Raw genomic sequence first — 23,383 nt, 5'->3', positions numbered from 1 at the left:
TGACAATCAAAAAAATTTAAAATTATGAAATTGCAATTGAGTAGTAAGTAGTCAGTTCTCAACCAGTTTATCAAAATTTCATTTATCAATGCTAAGAAACTTTGAACCTTTCAAATTTCAGTCTAAAAATATATCTTTATAACTTTATAACTTCTGTTTATATATATTATATACATATATAATTTTTGAGACCCTTCAAGTTTTTTTAAGTTTTTACATCCTCAGCACTTGCATGGATGTTAATCATTAACTAGAGACATGAGTAGTTATTATTGAGAACAATCATTGTAAGGCATGTTTTTTGTTTGTTTGTTTGTTTTGTTTTTTGTTTTTGTGAAAGGTTACACCTGGAACATGTTTGCTGTTTAATGTGGAGCCTGAGAGCAAGACAAATCTGTCTGCCTTTTCCTAAAAAGAGACCAAGTATCTTTAAATAAGTAATGAACTGGTTAATGAACTAATGAGTAGCCTAGAGGAAGGAGCTAATTGTCTACTGTAGCCTAGCTGACAAAACTAGTTAGCCTAGCTGCCAAAGTGATAAGAGATTTGAGAAAGATTAATCAAAATGACAGAGACTAGTCCATACTCCTTTACCTCCAAGGTTCCTGTGGTCTCCAGGGCCTTGGGTAGAGGAGCAACAGGACAGCAGTCATGGCTGCCAGGCCAAGAAAGTGAGAAGTCTACCTGTGGAGGACAAACATAGGGGGACAGACCTCAGTTTGTCTAGGCAAAGTGGGTCAATAAATTCTCCAGTGTCTTGCTTGTCCACAGTTTAGGCTGAGCCCTGGTAATAGGTGAGGCCTTGGGTTAGTCTACCTAGTGGTTAGTGTTACCACAGTACAGGTGGAGTCATAAGTCACTTTGTCTATTGCTGAAGCCTGATCATAATTATTCTTAACAATAAAAACCTTGAGTCAGATGTTAGAGTGAAAACTGATAGATAGGTCAGAGAAGCAGAGCAGCCAAATACCAGAAACTTCTTACCTCCAAGAAATTTTGAACAGAATGGGCATCCTGTCTCTACAAATCCTCAGACTGAATAGGCGAATTCCTGTCTCTTTGAATCTTCAGACTGAATGGGTGAGATCTTGTCTCTATAAATTTAGATCCTCAGACTGTATAGGTGGGATTCTGTCTCTACAAATCCTCAGACTGAATGGGCAGCATAGATTCTGTCTCCAACCATTTTATATTTGTGTCTCTACCTCCCTAGTGCTTGGATTAAAGGCATGCACCACCAAAGTCTGGATCTGTTTCTCATTTAAACTGGTTCAATTTTGTGTATCCCAGCGTGGCCTTGAACTCCTGATCTTCCTGCTTCCTCCTTCCAAGTGCTGGGATTAAAGGTATGTGCCACCACTGCCTGGAATCTATACTTAACTAGTGGCAAGCTCCAACCTCTGATCTCCAGCAAAGCTTTATTTGTCAGAACACAAGCAAAATATCATACAATATATTGTATTCTTTGAGACTTTGAGAGTCACCACTAGGATCTGGGAGTCCCTGTCTCTCATGTAAGTTTAAATATCTTAAATGCTGTATTCAGAAAATCTCTGGTAGTTTGAGTACCATTATATATTAAGTATGCCTGAGCTAAATAAAGAAAGTTTTTTTTTTCCTGTACTTGACTATACGTGCTTAGTATGATTATAAATATAGTTCTGAATACCTCAAGGCTGAATCATCTTTAACAGTTTCCAATAAAAGCAGCAATTTCTGAATTGAAGTTCTTTCAGTATCAAGATGAGACTTTTAACTTATAAATATAGTCCTCAAAGAGACTGTGAATTTTCCTTACATAGTGTACCACTGTAGAATATAGTAGTTTCTTGTATGACTCAGTTACCCAGAATATCTATACCTTTACAATGCTAGTATAAACAAGGAGATTAGACACACATCTTTAAGCCAGTTTTTGTAAGCTTGAATAAACCTTAAGTATGGAGAGATGGTAAGTAAGCCAATGTTTTTTAAACTTTTTGTGGTGCATTGTTATGGATTGTAACGCAAATGTCCAATCTGCAAGTGACCCTAGGCTACTCATGAAAAAGCCCTCTTGACCTCAAAGGGATAGAACCTGTAGGTTGGGAAATTGCTCTAAGTACTTTTCTAGACTGATAAAGGTCAAAATCTTACTGCATCATAAAATAGAAATATCCCATTTTCTTTTGCTTAATAGTTGTGGCCCTAAATTTAGTTGGCCAGTGACTACATTGGGTATTTGCAATTCCAGTGCAGTCTTGAGTCATTCTCAGGATTGTCCTTAAGCATAAAAACTGTGTTTTTATTTCAGTTAACAAAAACAGTCAGAAGCAGAACTAAAGGGGTTAAAAAGCAGGGTTAGCACATTTGAGTTCTTGCCCAGAACTATAGATACTGAAGGATTGGGTCTTTGTTTTAAGATTACCTATGTAACCTTCTGATTATTAACCCTATGTTAAAGTTTTAAGTTAACTCTTTTTGTTGCAAATATTATAAAATTTTAACTATACACAGTAATTAGAAGCCAATAATGTATTAATGGTTTTATTCTTTTTCTTACTGTCCAGCAGATTTTGGCTGTGGACATAGAGACTTTAAATGTATGTCAGGATTTGGAAAAGGTTGGAATATAACCAAATTCCAGAGCCAACTCTTTCATAAAGCAGAATAGCATAAAACAATTTTAATATTATTCATATCCAACTGACATTTGAATTATTTTCAGTGGACAGAAAGCCCAGATTTAATTTCTGAGTCTGGGTGGCTAGCTGCAACAGTAATAACTGAGTTATAACCAAGAAACATGGAACACCATAAACTTATATATTTAAGACCAGTCCAAAACAAATATGCAGTGACCATATTCATGCATTAAAAGCAGACAGACCAGTGGCAATTTTAAGGCATTGGGGGTAAAGAGAATTAGATGTCCAACCAGTGGACAAATAAAATGGACAAATAAGACAGGTGAGATATCAACTGATAAAAAAGACACACTTCCATGACCTGGGACACCTGGTTCTGAGTCAGGAACCACCTGGTATAAGAGAGGCATTCTTCCTTTTCCCAGACTCAAGGAGTACTGCCACATCCACCCTCCTTCTGAGTCCTAAGCCTTGGTGCCAAACCTTACCTATCTCCAGAGGAATCTGCAAATCTGCTTATCAGGTATTTCAATCCTGTTCCTCAATGAGACATCTTGGTGGGACTTCCAAATGTTACACCCATGTCTGTTGTGGGATATGAGGGATGAGAAAAACAACACTTATGGGTTCAAAAGTCTTTAACAAATCACTACATAAGCAGGGTGAGTGATAGATCAGGGCTGCAGGATAAGGGCTCCAGAGCCTTATTTCTCCGGGCAGCCAGAGCCAGGTTGGAAGTGGGATTTATAAGCACAAAACCATAAATTCACTTGTTCCCAGTTACAGTTCCTTTTTTCACCAATCATAACTATGGGATTAAGGGCTTTCATATATATGTCATCCACGTCAACCAACACAAAATGTCCAACCAATTAAATTCATTTGTTCTTTTTGTTGGTAGGAACAGATGTTAGGATTTAGGGATTGTTGCTTAGAAAGTAAGGTGGTTAGCTTCTTAACAGCCCCAAAGGGGAATCCATGGGAACTTGAAAATTATTTCACCCTATAGGTAAAGTAGAATTAGAAGTAAAAATGGCAGTACTTGGAAAAATGTGCCTTTTCATGCTTACTTCAGTTGGAGTAGGTGTGGCTTGTTGGAGGAGTGTATCACAGCGGAGGTATGCTTTGACATCTTCTATGCTCAAACTATGCCCCGTATGGCTCACAGTTTCCTTTTTTTCCTGTGGAACAAGATGTAAAACTCTCAGCTTCTTCTCTAGCACTATGTCTGCCTGCATGCTGCCATGTTTCACCACGATGATAATCGACTAAACCTGTGAAACTGTAAGCCAGCTTCAATGTGGAGGTATGAGAGAAAAAGGGAGTGGCACTTTTAAGAGGCATGACTTTGTTGGAGTAGGTATGGTATTTTTGGAGGAAGTGGGTCACTTTGGAGGCAGACTTTGAGGTCTCATAAATGTTCAAACCATGCCTAGTATATCAGACCACTTCCTATTGCCTGCTGATTAAGATGTAGGACTCCTAGCTGGAGAGCCACGTCTGCCTGCATGTTTGTTAGACCACCATGATGATGATGGGCTATGGCTCAGAACTGTAAGTAAGCTACCACATTAAAAAAATTATTGTTCTGTTTTTGTTTTATAAGGGTTTCCTGGGTCATACTGTCTCTTCACAGCAATAGAAACACTAACTATAACAGAAGTTGGTATGAGGAAATGGGATATTGCTATGGTAGGCCTCACCATGCTTTTGTTTAAAGGAATATGGACCTTGGGCCATCATAGTAGGAATATAGAAGACAGTGGTCCTGAGTGTGATTTCAACTGTGTGTGCTGCCTCAACAAGTTTCAGTTGAAAAGAATGTTAGAATCTGGCCTGGAGACCAGTCTTGTGATATTTTTGTGAAGAATATTGCTGCTTTTTGACCTTGACTGAAATGTCTGCCCGAGACTAAAATGAAGAGATTTAGATTAATTATATTGGCAGAGGAATTCTCAAATAGCTTAGAATAGACTGTGTCATATATTTATTAGTGGTAACTACAATAAGAAATTATAATGAAATTGAGCAAATTGATCAGGGTAAATTACAAAATATAAATTTTTACAAGAAAAAGGAGCATTAAAAGTGGAGGAGAGATAAGTCATATGTTCAAGGAGATAAATAGATTAAGAAATGGAATAAAGGGAGTGGTGACCTCAAGATTCTACCCAGCAAACTTTCCAACTTGAGAAAAGGAATTAAAGAGAAGGTTGGCTGTGTGTGATGGTGCATGCCTTTAAACTCAGAACTCAGAAAGCAGAGTTTGGTGGACCTTTGAGTTTGAGGTCAGCCTAATCAACAGAGCAAGTTCCAGAACAGCCTATCTTAGGTAGTGAAAGTAACTATTGAAAACAGAAATCTAGGGATGATGTCATAGGACTAGGGTTCTATGCCCCAGTAAGTAGCAGAATTTGACAGTTTCAGCTATGTGGTTCTGGAGTTAAGAATAGAAAGGGGCTATGGAATTTACATCCATGACTAAAGAAGCCACTGAGCTAAGCATGCATCAAGAGTATTCCTGAATGATGGCCTAGAGAAGCTATTGCATGAAGCTATGAAGTTGAAGTCTGGATTGTGTTGGTGGCCCCAATATGTTGGATATGACAGAATCATGGAATATCTGCTGAGGAGACTGCTAACAGGAAGTAGAACCAGCATAAGGGAAAGAAGTGTGTTGTAGTCAACAAAGTTGAAAAGATTGGAGATCTGAAGAGTCTTTTGACATCAGACATGGAGATGCAAAGTTTAGCATCTTCCAGCTGTTTTGGTCTTGCTTTGGTCCAATATTTCAGCACTATTCTCTGTTTCTACCATTTTGGCCTAGTAATGTATATCCTATGCAATTATATAATCAAAATATGTGATCTGCTTTTTTATTTTGATTTTATAGGGTATTGCAGTTAATAGAATACATGAATCTCATAAGAGACTTTGAACTTTGGAATTTTAAATATTGTTGAGACTCTGACAGACTATGAGAATATTATGGTTATAAACCTATGATAGCTGTGGAGCAGAATGTGGTGGTTCACATAGGTATGGCCCCAAATACCCATGTGTTTGAATGCTTGGCCAATAGAAAGTATCACTGTTAGGAAGTGTGACCTTTTTGGAGAAAGTGTGTCACTGTAGGGGTGGACTTCTATGTCTCATATATGCTTAAGATATGCCCAAGTACATAGTTTTTTCTGATGCTATGGATACACATGAAGGACTCTCACCTTCTTCTCCAGGACAATGTCTGCTTGCATGCCACTATGTCCAGCCATGTCCCACCATGATGTTTATAGACTAATCCTCTAAAACTATGAGCCAGCCCCAATTAAACGTTTTCCTTTATAAGAGATGCCATGGTCTCTTCATAGCATTAGAGCTCCTAAAAGAGCCACTGAATTCATAAACACTTCAAAGTAACTGTGAATCAAAATACCATGATTCTGAGAAGAAACTTTGAACTTTAGACTTTTAAATAAGTTTGTGAGTGTTATAGACTATGAGGAATTTGAATGCATTCTTGCATTATGATAGTGCCACAATCCTTTAGAGACCAGGAAGTGAATGTGATGATTTAAAAGAAAATAGCTTCCAAAGAGAATGGCAATATTAGGATGCATGACATTGTTGGAGTACATGTTGTCTTATTAGAGAAAGTGAGTTACTCTGGAGGCAGGCTTTTAGGTCTCATATATGACCAAGCCATGTGCAGTGTCTCAAAATACTTCCTGTTGCCTGCTGATCAAGATATAGGACTTTCAGCTCCAGTACCATGTCTACCCTCATGCCACCAGGGCCCATCATGATAATTGGATAAACTTCTGAACTGTAGGTGAACCATCACATTAAATGTTTTCCTGTGTAAGAGTTGCAGTGGTCATGATGTCTCTTCACAGCAATAGAAACCTAAACTAAAATATAGTTTATCAACTCCAGAATGTTTATAAGGTCACAGAAATTGGACAACTCCATACTGAATAAAAACAATGAGTCAAGAAAGAAGAAAAGAACTTTAAAATTTTCTATAATTGAATGAAAATGAAAACACAATATACTCAAATGTAGAGGACACAATGAAGATGGAGCTAAAAAATTATAGCACTAAGTGTCTACATAAAATAATTGAAAAGCTCTCCTATTATTAATTTATCAGGACACCTGAAAGCTCTAAAACAAAAGGAATAAATGACACCTAAAAGGAATAAAATCAAGAAATAATCGTACTCAAATCTTAAATCAATGAAATAGAAAGAAATAAACAACAAAAAATAAAGCATCAATAGAACAAAGAGTTAATTCTTTGAGAAAGATCAATATATTGACAAATTCTTAGCTGAATTAGCTGAAAGATATGGAGATATTCCAAATTAATAACACTAGAAAAGAAAAGGGGATCATCATAGCAGATGCTGAGAAAAATCCCAAGAACCATAAGAACATAATTCAAAAGTCTGTACTCAACCAAACTGAAAAACCTGAGAAATGGGTAATTGTCTAATTATATACTATCAACCAAAGTTAAATAAATATCAGATAAGCAAAATAAATTGATCACATAACTTCTGATGAAATGAAAGCAAGCATTAAAAATTTTCCCACAGAAAACAACCAGGTCCAAATGGACTCAGGAAAGAAATCTAATTAATGCCAATACTCCTCAAATTATGCTACAAAATATAAACTGAAAGAACACTTTCTCATATGTAAATCCACAATTATCATGATACTTTAACCAAACAAAGCCCAACAAAAAATAAAATTGTAGACCAACATTTATTATAAACCTATGTGAAAAATTTCTCAGTACTTGCAATCTGAATCTAAGAACACATCAAAAAGATCATTTGCCATGATCAAGTAGGCTTCATCTCAAAAATTCAAGAATAGTTCAATATAGATAAATTGGTAAATGCAATTCACTGTTTAAACATATTAAAAGTTGAAAGCCACATAATCATCTCATTAGCTATGGAAAAGGTCCTTAATAAAATCCAAAACCCCTTTATGATAAAATTCCTGTAGGGACTATGGATACAGGGGCATGCTTAAACATCATAAAGGTGATTTACACTAAGCCCAAGATAATCTCAACATAAATGAAGAGAAAGGAAGAGCATTTCCACTAAAATCAGGAACAAGAGATGGATATATCCATACATACTCAATATAGTCTTTGAAGTATAAGTTTGATCAATTAAAAAAAGTGAAGGAGAACACAAAGATACAAATAGGAAAGCATGAAGTCAAATTATCTTCAGTTGCAGATGATATGATTGCATTCATAAAAGACCATGAAAATGTCTAGAGTTGATGAACACGTTAAGGGAAGTAGCAGAATACAAAATTAATATGCAAAGTGAATACTCTTCCTGTATGCAAATGACAATCATACTGAAAAAGATATCAGGGATCAGGGAAAGAGTACAAATCACAATAACCTCAAAAAAAAAAAAGAAAGAAAAAATAGATGGCATAATGCTAACCAACAAAGTAAAAGAATTGTGTAATAAAAATTTAAGACACTGAATGAAAATTAAATACCACATCATATAGTAAATGTCACACCAAATAAGGTAGAGTGACATCTCACAGGGAAAAGTACATGGATTATGGGTGTTCTGCATTGACACTCTATTCCATTCTATATCTACCATTCCTAATCAAGAATGAATACATAAATAAGCTTCTTTAAGTCCAGTGGAAGAAATATATACATATACATAAATATGTATTATAGGTATTATCCTAGCTAGTTCTAATTGTCTACTTGATACAGTCTAAAGTCATCTTGAAGGAATCTAGAATGAAGAATAGCCTAAATCAAATTGGTTTGTAGGCATGACTATGCAAAATTGTCTTGATTCTTAACTGATATAAGAGGACCTTGCCCAATGAGGGCAACACCAACCCTACTTAAGTGATCTTGGGCTGTTTAAGAAGGCTAGCTAAGCACAAGTTTGGGGAAGAGTGAGTCATGAATGAGCCAGCATATAGTGTTCTTCCATGATTTTTTTCTTCAAACTTGTACTTAAATTAGTGCCTTGCCTTCCCTCAATGATAAAACTGACTGTGAATGATTGTCATCTAGAATTGTAAGCCACATCAACCCCTTTTTCTCACAGGTGCTTTTGATCACAGTGTTATGTTACAGCAGCAGTGAGAGAAATAGAATGAGAAATTGACACAGATATGCTGCAGAATATTCATTTACACTGTGAAGATGTGTCTTTGCCAAGGTGCCTTATTCTTGGTTTAATAAAGAGCTGAATGGCCAACAGATAGACATGAAGAAGTTATGCAGGATTTCTGGGGAAAGAGAGGAATCATGGAAGAAGACAGTCAGGGTTGCTAGCCAGACCTGGAGGATACAAGAGTTGCAAGATGGAAGAAAGGTAATGACACATGGCAGAAAGATTAATATAAATGGGTTAATTTAAGTTAGAAAAACTAGTTGAGACAAGGCTGAGTTAAAGGCCAGGCTTTTAAACTCAAGAAAATTTCTGTGTTGTTATTTGGGAGTTGGCTGGCAGGACAGGGACTTGCTACATATGGTGCCCAACCTTGAGGCTCATAACTCCACATAGGGCCTGAGAGAGAAACACAAGAGAAAATAAAACCAAAAATGGACATATCTTCCTAGTAACCCAGAGCTTGAGGCTTACAGATATGTGGCTGCTATATATAGAGGACTTAAATATGTGGCACACTAAGTAGAAATAGCATGGGCTCAATAAATTCCCAGAAATGGGGCAGGTGAATGCTGCTCCCAGCTGGTACTATAGACATAAGGATCAGAGGTGGATGGTGCCAGCCACCAGTGCATTGCTGAGCAGCACATTTACAGGTTGGCTCATGTGGTCAGAGAAGGCTGCTGGTGTGCAGAAAACAGTCCAGACTGAGAAAACCTCTAAACAGGCACAATAAAAAGAATTTGTATATACAGTCATTGAAAAAAATAATAATTTAAAAATAATGAATTTTTTAAAGAAAGAGTAAAGCAACATAAAAAATAGGCCATGTAAGGTTGTAAAATACACAATTCTGCATTTTGTATGATGTTTTGTTGACTTTGAATTTTTTAATGATGATAATAAACAGAAAACAATATCTGCTGAGAGACATTGAATTGTGGAAACTGCTAAATTAAACCAACCTGCATAGTTGAAGAATGTCTTAACTTCACAATGGAAGTTAGAAAATGTGTCACATTGGGAAAGAGGCTGTGCTTTTGTTTCCACAGGGAAAAGAGCTATGGGTTCCTTCAAAATTAATGAAGATAAGATTTGATTGAGGGAGACCTCCTGAAAATCTTGGCTACAGTCATCAGGAAAAAAGCCAAGAAAAACTACTGGAAAGGTGATGTATATGTTGATCCCTCAACATGAGAACAGGTCTGAAACTGGATGAGACATGATAAATCTTGGCAGCAACAGAGTCCTCATGACATATTATTACATGCCATCCTTTCATGTGCCATGGATACAGGTTTAGTTTTACAGTCCAAACAGGCTTATAACATTAACAGGTACCTTTTACCTGCTCAAACATAAAACAAAAAATCATCATTAGCTGACTTGTGCACACAACACATTCCATACTTGTATTTAATATTTTACCTTTAAAAGTTTGTGTGTTTTCAGAAAAAAAAATACAGATACCCATAAAGACAAGAAGTCCAGGTGATCCAAACTTTCAGAATGTCTCTATTGCAGTTTCTTTAAAATTCTGCATCCAGAAAAAATTCAAACCTGCTAGCTTATAGGGTCCACCCTCATAGACTTCTTTAGTCAGGACTTCAGATAAGTGTGGTGATATATTGTGTATCAAATAAAGCTTGCCTGAGGATCAGAGGACAGAGCCAGCCACTAGATTAAACATAGAGACCGGGCAATGGTGGCACATACCTATAATCCTAGCAATTTGGAGGCAGATATCTTCTGGATCTTTGAGATTTCAAAGCCACCCTGACTATATGAGATTAATCCAGTTTAAAGGAGAATCAGCTAGACAGTGATGCAATATACCTTTAACCCCAGTACTTGGGAGTCACATGCCTTTAATCCCAGCACTTGAGTTCTCATACTTTGCTACCAGTATTTGGGAAGAACACATGCCATTAATCCCAGCAATAAGAAGGTTGAGATAACAAGTGAAATGCCTGGGCAGAAAAACACATATAAGGCATGAGGAGAAAAGAACTCAAAGCCTTTCAGCTGAGGACTTAGAGGCATTCAGTCTGAGGATTCCTGGAGAGAGGATCTTCTCTTTCAAGCTGAAGAACTGTTGAAGTGAGAAGTGGCTGTGACTTGTTCCTTCTGATCTTTCAGCATTAACACCAATATCTGGCTCTGGGTGTTTATTATGAGACCATTTAGCATTCATACAACATTTAGTGTCCATCTTTTGGGGCACAAATTAAGGAAAAAGGTACTTGCCTATGGCTTTGCAACCACTGACTCAGGCCAGAGCTACATGAGGCTAGAGTCTCGACCCAACGTGGGCCAGAGTTCCTACCTGCCTGATAAGTTTCTGTTGCAGCTTCTCAACAGCAAACTCCATAGTCCTCTGGGCTCCAAAAATAAAAGCAGGAGTTAGCCACATTCCCACATTTCCCTGTGCAGACAGCTGACAGGCCAAAGCCCAGGATCAGGCCCAGGCTCAGGCACAAGCCCAAGCCCAGACTTATGCTCAGGCTCAAGCCCAGGTTTAGGCCCAAGTCCAGACTTATGCTCAGGCTCAGGCTCCAAACACAGAATTAGCCACTTTTGTATGTTTCCCCATGCAGATGACTGGCTCTTTCATTTCTTTCCCCTCCCGATGGATTTTGGCTTTCACTGGACCCCGTCCTCAGGTTGTTGCCACACTCGGTAGCTGCCTCGCTTCATCATCATCTGAGTCATTGCTAGTAGATTTAGTGAGTAAACTGAGATTTCTTAAAAGTGGTAATTAGTTTTTAAAATAAGTTTTTTTCCCACATTATAAAATGGGAAACATTTTTACAATGGAAAATTGTATACACTATACACTAGATGGTCTAAAAATAGAACAATTAAATAAGAGGATAATTAATGTTGATGGGATTTATGTAATGTCAATTTTAAATATTATTTGATCATTCTGTTTTGTCATTAAAAACGTTGGTTAATATGAGTGTCAAGATAAAAGTTTTTGAAAAACATGTTAAAATAGATCATAGAGACATTCAGACTTACACAGAAGAATTTAAAGAGAACAAATCTCAGCATTGCATTATAAGGTTATTGAAAAACAACCTAAGGCTTTCAAACAGACAACCTCAATTTATCCAGGAACCTTACAGGAACTACCAAATGATAAATATCCCCAAGACTATGTATGAGCTGATTGGACTCCTGTGCAAATGTTAGATTTGAGGAGATTCAAATAAGCAATAGTTTCATATGGCATGAACTCACTGTTTCTGAAGCAGTTGTTAAACTCATGGTCAACTTTTAATAGAATTATTCCTCAGGACTGAAGAAACTTGGTTACAACAATCTTGGAGCCTGATCCTCAATTACAGTGGAGGACCTGATGGAAGGATGAGGCTAAGGTCACTGAACAATGGAGTAGGGCTGGAGGTATTGATATTTTCCAAGAACAATTTTTTGGAGAGGGTGATTCTGCAGATATACAAAGGCAATCTTTATATGATGACCACACCCTGGCTTTATGCCACTCAGCACCTTGAATGCTTTGGACAGAATTAAAGAATTAGGAAAGAAAATTGAATCATTTACTAAAGTTATATAGGACCCAAAAGAAACCTTCACTGATTGCTTACAAAGACTGACTTCAACAGTAAATGTAATGATATTAATCCAGAAACTAGCCAAATAATAATTGAATCTCTGGGTTTTGAAAATGCTAAAGCACAATGCAAAATGGTAATTATGCCATTAAAAGCAAGATCAGCACCCTTGGAGGAATGGATCCAAGGTACAATCAATAATGAATCTCATGATCGTGATGATATTTGGATAGAAGAGGTGATTTCCAGAAGTTTGAACAAAAATAGTAATGTCAAATGTTTCAATTGTGGTAAACAAGGTCACCTAAAAAGGGACTGTAAACAGGGTGTTACTAGAATTTTTTTTTAAATAATCTCAACAGAATGCTCCTCCCTTCTGGTTTAAGCAGAAAGTGTGGCAAGGCAGATATTGGACTAATGAATGTAGATCAATAATGGACAGACAAAGTAAGCCCTTGCCTTTGCCATTGGGAAACACCTTTAGGAGCCTCTCTAAGGCCCCCATGTCAAATTCAGGTCAGTCCTTTCCTATCATCATGGAAGTAACTCCTTACCAGAGCAATTAAAGAATCTAATGACTATGGTAAGAAAATATACTGGTCTGGATAGGATACTTTTAGAAAATAAAACAAAAATTTAAAGAGCAACCATGAGTCAAAATTGATAAAGATTAGATTTGGAAATTCCCCAAATTTAGAGTTGGGGAAAGGTTTTGTTTTTGTCTTTTCAGGAAAATAAAAACAACCACCTTGAAGAATCTGAAGACCTTCGGACAAATAAGCATCCAAAGAAGAAGAGAGAACTATCTGGAAAAAATTACCAAGGAAAGAAATTATCTGACCTAATGCAATCTCTGAAGTCTCCAAAAAGATAATGTGATCTCATGATGATGCTTTCACGTGGACTATGATATCTCCACTAAGCTGACAAACAACACCTAAAGATTAGCTTTGGACTACAAACTCCTTAGGGTAATTTTAAGATGGCTAGCTGAGATGATCCAGGCTCATAGAATACTATATCCAGGACTTGAGAAAAGCCCTGCACTTTCCCATTTTGCAGAGACTGGACAAATGATACATCTAACTCTCCCAGGCCTTGACTATTAACCCAAAATTTTCCTTTTTAGGATTCTCTAAAGATGCCTTCACACTCAGACAACAGGAAGTAAATTTAAGAATATGATGCTCAGTCTTTGTTCTCCTAGATGATAACCCCAGCCTCTAGGCTTTAGGCCCAGGGGCACAACCATTCCCCATACCCGCACCCAATGAAGCCCTAGTTCCAGGCCAGGAGGCAGAACTCCAGCAGTCAGGCCTAACTGCCACCACCCCCCACAGGATCCTGTAACCTAAAAGTCCTACTCTACTACCCAAAACTATTAATTCTCCCAGACCTCAACTGCTCCCTGAGATAAAGACTATGCCAGCTGTCATTGGACCAAAAGGTGAGTCTGAGTCTTTGTTCTCATAGCTAATCACCCCTGACTCTAGACTTTAGGCCCAGGGCCACAAACTGTGCCCCTATCACCTCAACCATTGCAGCCCCAGTTGCAGGCGAGAAGGAAGCACTCCTGCAGGCAAACCAGACTACCACCACCCCCTACCAGACCCTGTAAAATAAAAGCCCCACTCTACCTACTAAACCTGCCCATCCCCCAAGACTGCTTCCTGAGACACAGACTGTAGCTAGAGTTTTCCTGCCTGGCCCACAGTCAGGACAAATCTCTCTCACCTGCCAGCCCCACAGCTGCTCAGTCCCGACCAAGTAAACACAGAGACTTCTATTGGTTACACACTGTATGGCCATGGCAGGCTCCTTGCTAACTGTTCTTACAGCTTAAATTAATCCATTTCCATTAATCTATACCTTGCCACATGGCTCGTGGCTAACTGGCATCTTCACATGCTGTTTGTCATCGTGGCGGCTGGCAGTGTCTCTCTGACTCAGCCTTCCACTTCCCAGCTTTATTCTCCTCCTTGTCCCGCCTACACTTCCTGCCTGGCCACTGGCCAATCAGTGATTTGTTTATTGACCAATCAGCAACACACTTGACATACAGACCATCCCACAGCAACAGACTCTGCCAGCTCCCACTGGACCAAGAGGTGAATCTTTGTTCTTCTAGCTGATCACCTGTGGTGATATTGTGTTCCCCAATATATTGTGCACCCTAATAAATTTATCTGGGTCAGAGAACAGAACAGCCACTAGACAGACATAGAGACCAGAAAATGGTGGCACTCACACCTTTAATCCTAGCCTTCTGAAGGCAGAGATCCATCCGGATCTCTGTGAGTTCAAAGCCAGACTGGAAATAACCAGGCATGGTGACTCATGCCTTTAACCCCAGGAAGTAGTGGCAGAAAGCAGAAAGGTATATAAGGTGTGAAAACCAGGAACTAGGCAAGTTAAGCTTTTAGGCTTTGAGCAGCACAGTTCAGCTGAGATCCATTTGGATGAGGACTCAGAAGCTTCCAGTCTGAGGAAACAGGATCAACTTAAGAATTGGCAAGGTGAGGTGGATTTGGTTTGTTCTGCTTCTCTGATCTTCCAGCATTCACCCTAATACCTGGCTCCAGGTTTATTTTTTATTAATAAGACCTTCTAACAATTCATGCTACAATCACCCCAGCCTCACAACTTTAAGCCAAGGGGCACAGCCTGTGCCCCCATATGCCGAACCATTGCAACCTTAGTTGCAGGCCAGCAGGTAGGACTCCTGCATGCAGGCCTACCTACCACCACCTACCACTGGACCCTGTAAGCAACAAGCCCCAATCCACTGACCAAAGCCACCTATCACCTAAGACCACAAGAGCTCACTGAGACACAGACTCCACCAGCTGTGATTGGACCAAGAGCTATGACAGAAACAAAAGTGCTAATTGGACCAAGAATGGCTCCCTAAGACACAGACATGGTTTGTACCAATTGAAGCAAGAGATGGATAAATACCAGTACAAGAATACATTCAACAACATAAAGAGTAATATGGCACAACCAGAACCTAGTAGTTCTACATCGGCAAGACCTGAACTTCCCAAAGTAGAAGAAGCAGAAGAAACAACCTTAAATATGATTTTAAGAAAGTGATAGAGGCTTTTAAAGAGGAAATGAAAAATTTCTCTTAAAGAAATCAAGGAAAAGACAAACAAAAATTGGGAGAAATAAATAAATCCCTTAAGGAAAATCAAGAAAAAGCAATCAAACAGATGAAGGAAACAGTTCAAGAATTGAACATTGAAATAGAAGCAACAAAGAAGAAACAAACTGAGGTAATGCAGGTAATGGAAAATCTGAGTAAATGAAAATGAACTACAGATGCAAGCATAAACAATAGAATGCAGAAATGGAAGAGAGAATTTCTGATGTTGAAGAAATGATAGGAGAAATAGATTCAAAATCCATAGAAAACATTAAAGCCAACAAAATCATAACAAAAAATTACAGGAAATTGAGGACTCCATGAAAAGTCCAAACCTAAGAATAATAGGGAGAGAATAAGGAGAATACCAGCTCAAAGGCACAGAGAATATATTAGACAAAATCATAGAAGAGAAATTTCCCAACCTATGAAGATACAAGAAGCTTACAGAACACCAAATAGACTGGACTCCCAAAAAAAGTCCCCTTGCCACATAATAATCAAACCAGTAATTATATGGAATAAAGAAAAAATATTAAGAGCTGCAAAGGAAAAAGGCCAAGTAACATATAAATAAAGACCCAACAGAATAACACCCAACTTCTCAGTGGAGACTCTGGAAGCCAGAAGGTCCTAGATACATGTAATACAGACACTAAGAGACCACAGATGCCAGCCCAGCAAAAATCTCAATCACCTTAGAGAGTATAAACAAGATATTCCATGATACATCCAGATTTAAACAGTATTTATTCATAAATCCAGCCCGACAAAAAACACTAGGAGAAAAAATCCAACCTAAGGAAGTTAGAAGCACCCATAAAACACAAGCAATAGATAAGCCCACACCAACAAATCTGAAAGAAGAGAAAACACACAATACTACCAACAAAAAATACCAGGAATTAACAATCACTGGTCATTTATATCCCTTAATAACAATGGATTCACCTATAAAATGACACAGGATAAGAGAACGGATATGAAAACAGAATCCACCCTTCTTCTACATACAAAAAATATATCTAAACTTCAAAAACAGCCACTACCTCAGAGTAAAGGGCTGAGAAAAGTCATTCCAATCAAATGGACTTAAAAAAGCAAGCTGATGTAACTATCTTAATGTCTAACAAAATAGACTTCAAACTAAAATTAATCTAAAAGAAATGAACAATTTTCTGGATAAGTACCATATACCCAAAATAAATCAATACTAGATAAACAATTTAAATGGACCTATAACTCCTATGGAAATAGAAGCAGTTATTAAAAATCTCTGAACCAAAAAAAGCCCAGGGACAGACAGTTTCAATGCAGTATTTAAAAGAAGAGCTAATACAAATGTTCCTCACAATAGAAACAGTAGGAACATTGCCAACTTTTTTCTGTGAGGCTATAGTTACCCTTATACCCAAGCCACACTATGATGCAACAAAGAAAGAGAATTACAGACCAATCTCCCTCATGAACATCAATGAAAAATACTCAATAAAATACTGGAAAACTAAATCCAAAACACATAAAAAAAATCATCCACCATAATCAAGTAGACTTCATTTCAGAGATGGAGGGATCATTCAACATGTAAAAATCTGTCAATGTAGTCCATCATATAAGCAAACTGAAAGATAAATACACATCATCATCTCATGAGATACTTAAAACATCATTGACAAAATCCAACACCTCTGCATGATAAAAGTCTTGGAGAGAAGAGGAATGCAAGGAACATACCTAAACATAATATAGGAAATTACAGCAAGCCAACAGCCAACATCAAATTAAATGGAGAAAAAAATTGAAGAAATTCCACTAAAATCAGGAACAAGGCTGTCCACTCTACCCATATCTATTAATATAGTACTCAAAGTTTTAGCTAGAAAAATAAGACAACAAAAGGAGATCAATGGTATACAAATTGGAAAGGAAGAAGTCAAACTTTCACCATTTGCAGATGACATGATAGTCTATATGTGACCACAAAAATCCTACCAGGAAATTCCTACAACTGATAAACAACTTCAGTAATGTGGTAGGATATAAAGCTAACCCCCAAAAATCTGTATCCCTACTATACACAAATGATAAATGGGATGAGAAAGAAATCAAAGAAACATCACCCTTTACAATAGCCATGAATAATATAAAATACCTTGGGCTAACTCTAACCAAACAAATGAAAGACCCATATGACAAAATCTTCAAATCTTTGAAGAAAGCAATTGAAATAGATATCAGAAAATTTATAAATTGCCCATGCTCATGGATAGGTAGAACCAATGTAATAAAAATGGCAATTTTACCTAAAGCAATCTACAGGTTCAATGCAATCCCCATCAAAATGCCAACACAATTATTCATATACCTTGAAAGAACAATACTCAACTTCATATGGAAAAACAGAAAACCTAGGATATCTAAAAAAAAAATCCTTTACAATAAAGCAACTTCTGGAGGCATCACTATCCCTGACTTCAAACTCTACTATAGGCTAGAGTAATAAAAAAAAAAACAGCTTGGTATTGGCATAAAAACCAACATGTGGACCAATGGAATTGAACTGAAGATCCTGACATTAATGCACACACCAATGAATACCTGATTATTCACAAAGAAGCCAAAACTTTACAATGGAAAAAAGAAAACATCTTCAACAAATGGTGCTGGCATAACTGGATGTCAATATGTAGAAGATTACAAATAGATTCATATCTATCACCATGTACAAAACTAAAATCCAAGTGAATCAAAGACCTCAACATAAATCCAGCTACACTGAACCTGACAGAGGAGAAAGTAGTAAATAGCCTAGAATGCACTGGTACAGGTGACCACTTAGTAAATATAACACCAGTAGCATAGACAATGAGAGCAACAATTAATAAATGGGACCTCTTGAAAATGAGAAGCTTCTGTAAGACTAAGGACACAGTAAATAAGACAAAACAACAGCCTACAGAATGGGAAAAGATCTTTACCAATCACACATCTGACAAAGGGCTGATCTCCAAAATATATAAAGAACTCAAGAAACTAGACAGCAAAATACCAAACAATCAAATTTAAAAATGGGCTACAGACTTAAACAGAGAATTCTCCACAGGAGCATCCCAAGTGGACAAAAGACATTTAAGGAATTGCTCAACATCATGGAAATGCTAATCAAAATGACTCTGAGATATCATTTTACACCTATCAGAATGGCTATGTTCTGTACATCCTCTTACGTTCAAGAGGATGCAGAACAAGGGGAACACTCCTCCACTCTTGGTGGGAATGAAAACTTGTACAGTGATTCTGGAAATCAGTATGGTGACTTCTCAAAAAAAAGGTAATTAATCTACCTCAAGACCCAATAATACCACTTTTGGGCATATACCCAAGAGATGATCAATCATATCACAAGGACACAACAATGTTCATAGCAGATATATTCATAAATACCCAGAAACTAGAAGCAACCTAGATGCCCCTGAACAGAAGAATAGATAAAGAAAATGGCATACGTAAACAGATTGGAATATTACTCAACTGTATAAAAATGACATCATTAAATTTGTAGGCAAATGGATGGAACGAGAAAATATCATCCTGAGTAAGTTAACCCAGATTCAGAAATACAAACATGGTATGTACTCAATCATAAGTGGATACTATGTATAAAGCAAAGGATTATCAGACTAGAACCTAGAGAAGCTAGGAAACAGAAAGGACCCTAAGAGGTATGTACAGATCACCTTGGGAAGGGGAAAGAGAGGAAATCTCCATGAGCAAACTTGGAATGAAAAAGGGTAATAAAGGGGATGGGATGGGGGATGATAACTTGAGGGAATGGGATGGTTAACCTTGGGAAGAGATGGAATGGGAGAGTAATGAAAGAGATCATGATAGAGGGAAGCATTATGGGGTAAGGAAGAAACCTGGTGCTAGGGAAATTCCTAGAAATCAACAAGGATAAGCCCAGATTAGTCTACTAGCAATAGTGGTGAGGGTGCCCGAACTGGCCTATCATGGTAATCAGATTGGTGCATACCCTTACTGTAATCATAGAGCCTTTATACAGTAACTGGTGGAAGCAGATACAGAGACCCACAATCAAGCACCAGGCCAAGCTCCAGGAGTCCAGTCAAAAAGAGGGAAGAGGGATTATATGAGCAAGGGGGTTCAAGGTCATGATGAGGAAATCTATAGAGACAACTGAACCAAACTTATAGGAACTCACAAACTTTAGACCAAGAGCTGTGGGACCCACATGGGACCAGACTAGACCTTCTGCATAAGAAAGACCATTGTGTAGCTGGGTCTGTTTGGGGGGCCCCGGCAGTGTGATCAGTATCTATCCCTGGTGCATGAGCTGGCTTTCTGGATCCCATTCCATATGATTAGAAACCTTACTTACCCTTGATGCAGGGGGGAGGGGCTTGGTCCTGCCTCAAGTGAATGTACCAGGCTTTGCTGTCCTCCCTTGGGAGAATTTATCCTTTTGGAAGAGGGGATGAGGGGTGGGTCAAGTGGGTTTGGTGGAGGTGAAGGAAATGGTGAGGGATGAGGGGGAAGCTGTAATTGGTATGTAAAATAAATTAAAAAAATCTTAAACAAAAATAAAAAAGAACACAACCCCCACATTCCTAAGAGGGTAGATGGGTGGTTTCTGGTCATTCAATGAGCTATGGATATTTGTCACTGTTTTGGTGGTTGATTATGCATTATTATTGATAATGGTCAGAAAAAAAAAGCTAAACAAAGGGGATTAGATTCAAGATTCTTGTTTGAAAAAAAGAAAATGAATAGCAGATAACATAGATATAATAAAATAAAAGGTAGATTATTGAATCTACTTTTAAAAAGCAACTACTTGTTTTAAGTATTTTACATCGGGCTGGAGAGATGGCTCAGCCGTTAAAGGCTAGGCTCACAACCAAAAATTAAATGTTTTACATTGATATAGATCTTTATATACTGATACAAAGCTGAGATTAATTATAAAAACACTTCTGATTTTATTTAAAGTATTTTACTTGTACAGTTCATTTAACAATACAATGTAAATTGCTAGTCCTTGAAAGTTGTTGTTAGCAACTAATTAGCATAGAAAGAAATGCAGTTATTTGTTAGTCACCTATTATAATGGAACTTGTTAGGTTAGGTATATTTTCAAGGTCAAACAAATATATTTTAAATAGACAAGTCATCTTCTAACATTTCAGAGATCTATAGAATATGACATTTAAGATATTTTAATAATAAACCATAATTCATATAATATAATAATTATTATTAATAAAATATTAATAATATAATAATATTTAAGATAATAAATCTTTTCTTTATGACAATGAGACACGTGTGCTCCTGGCAGCACCAATCTACTTCAGAGAAAATTTGCCAGGTGGTGGTGGTGCAAGCTTTTAATCCTAGCACTCGGGAAGCAGAGGCAGGTAGATCTCTGTGAGTTCGAGGCCAGCCTGGTCTACAGAGTGAGTTCCAGGAAAGGCGCAAAGCTACACAGAGAAACCCTGTCTTGTAACCCCCCACCCAAAAAAAAAGGAAATGACGGGCATAGAAGAAACTCCATACTGAGTTTACTTTCTTTGTGGCAAAAGTTAGGCTCTGGGCAAGAAAATGTCCTTACTTTGACTGCTGACAGTATGCTGTCCAAAATGGGCAATCAAGACACAAAGAAAAGGACTGTCAAACCTTGCCAAGACAAGGTAAAAAGGCCATTAAAAATATCCTGCTTCACAGAAAAGTCTCTCAGATAGCTAGGCATGTAGGCCAAAGATGAATGCTCCAACATTGCAGAGGAACCTTGGGTGACAGTCCAGGAAGCCAACTGTTTCTGTCATTTCTCACAGTTTTTAGAAGTTGTTTGCCTGTACTTCCTGCTTAGTCAGTTAATATTATTTCCTTTTCAGGTATCTGAGGGAGTTGAAAATTAGATAGTTACGCTTATAATTTTCCTTGTTAAGAAATTGAGAAAAGAAACTCACTAAAGAGGTGTAAAATGCCTAAGTTTGAAAGACATCAAAAGATAGTTTGGGGTTGATAATACAAGTTAAGATAGAAAGTGTAGTGGTGTTTGCTCTACACATGAACTCGGGCTATATGGCCTGATGGAGGCAGTGTTTCTTGCTGTTCTACATGAGCTCTTAAAACAAAAGGGAGAGGAGGCATGAGGTTGCTTCTCCCTGGTTCTTTCTGCCTGTTGTGAAGGAACTGCCAAGTGAATTCACTCCAGGTAAGATCAGAGAACGACTTCAGTTGTCTATTTGGTTCCATATTCATGAGTGTATTTGCTCAATTTATATCCTAATAAATTCCCTAATACTTCTTAAGGAGACTCCCATGGATTTTCCACATTAAGAAAGTGAATTATGGGTTAGGGATTTAGCTCACTGGTAGAGCACTTACCTAGCAAGCACAAGGCCCCGGGTTTGGTCCTCAGCTCTGAAAAAAAAAAAAAAAAAAAAAAAGAAAGTGAGTTAGATAAAACACTTTTGATTCATGAAAATAGGATTAAATAATGGAATATTTTCTCTGAATTTATGAAATGTTTATGGAATGGACATTGTTAATGTAATTCTTGACTGTATATATTATATATACTAATTGCATTTATTGTATATAGTTTTTTATATTAATTATAACCTTATTTTATTATTTTTGACAATAAAAAGGAAAATGTGGTGATATATTGTGTATCAAGTAAAGCTTGCCTGAGGATCAGAGGACAGAGCCAGACACTGGATTAAACATAGAGGCGAAAGACTGGTGGCACACACCTTTAATCCTAGCACTCAGGAATCAGAGATCTCTCTGAGTTCAAAGCTACCCTAAACTACATGAGATTAATTCAGTTTAAAAGAGAAACAGCTAGACAGTGATGACCCACACTTTTAACGCCAGTACTTGGGAGTCACACGCCTTTAATCTCAGCACTTGAGATCTCATACTTTGCTACCAGTATTTTGGAAGCACACACACACACCATTAATTCCAGCACTGGAAAGGTTGAAACAGGAATTAAATTGACTAGGGGGAAAGGCATATAAGGTGTGAGGAGACAAGAACTCAAAGCCTTTCAGCTGAGGATTCAGAGCCATTCAGTGTGAGGATTTATAGAAACAGGACCTTCTCTTTTCCACTGAGGAGCTGGTGAAGTAAGAAGTGGCTATGCCTTGTTTCCTCTGATTTTTCAGTATTTATCTAAATATCTATCTTCAGATTTTTATTATAAGATCATTTAGGATTCATTCAAAAGAAAAGCCCTGCACTTTTCCATCACACTGAGTCTGAACAACAAATGATACTACTAGTTCTCCCATAACTTGATCATTATCCCTGTTTTCTCAGGGGCCAATAGCAATGCTGTCATCCCCAGACAACAGGAAGTAATTTTAAGAATACAACATCCACATTTCCAAGAGGTAGGGTGGGTGGTTTTTGGTCATTCAGTGAGCTATGAATGTTTTTCAGCATTTAGGGGGGTTGGCTACAAATTGTTTCTGGTCACGGTAAGGGAGGACAATAAGCAAGAGAGGTTGAATTCAAGGATCTCTTACTGAAAAAAAGGGCGGGGGTAAATATAAGAATGATAGAATAAAAAGGGTAAATTATGGAATCTAATTTTAACTAAAAAGTAACTATTAATTTCAAATATTTTACAGTGGTATGGATTTTTGTATACTGATACAAATTTAAGGGTTTTTTGGAATATACCCTGTTTATGTTTCTACTCTTCATTAAGGTATATTTGTATGTTGATACAAATTTGAGATTTTTATTATACTGTATATATGTTTCTATTTTTGTTTAAGGTATTGTACCTATGCAGTACATTTT

General features: G+C 37.4%; 1 long non-coding RNA gene across 2 annotated transcripts in view; it reads right to left on the bottom strand.

Moving 5' to 3' along the window:
- Positions 1-217: 217 nt before the first annotated feature.
- Positions 218-23,383, bottom strand: part of LOC131925412 (uncharacterized) — a 53,890-nt gene continuing 30,724 nt past the window's right edge. For both annotated transcript variants that reach the window (XR_009383245.1, XR_009383244.1), the window contains exons 3-6: positions 21,953-21,988; positions 3,698-3,808; positions 3,116-3,212; positions 218-684 (exon numbers count right to left, since the gene is read on the bottom strand). This is a non-coding gene — a long non-coding RNA (uncharacterized LOC131925412). The remainder of the gene's footprint in view (positions 685-3,115; positions 3,213-3,697; positions 3,809-21,952; positions 21,989-23,383) is intronic.

The sequence above is a fragment of the Peromyscus eremicus genome, chromosome 15, assembly GCF_949786415.1.
Source record: "Peromyscus eremicus chromosome 15, PerEre_H2_v1, whole genome shotgun sequence".
Taxonomy (NCBI): Eukaryota; Metazoa; Chordata; class Mammalia; order Rodentia; family Cricetidae; genus Peromyscus; species Peromyscus eremicus.
This window is presented reverse-complemented; position numbering and strand designations above follow the sequence as displayed.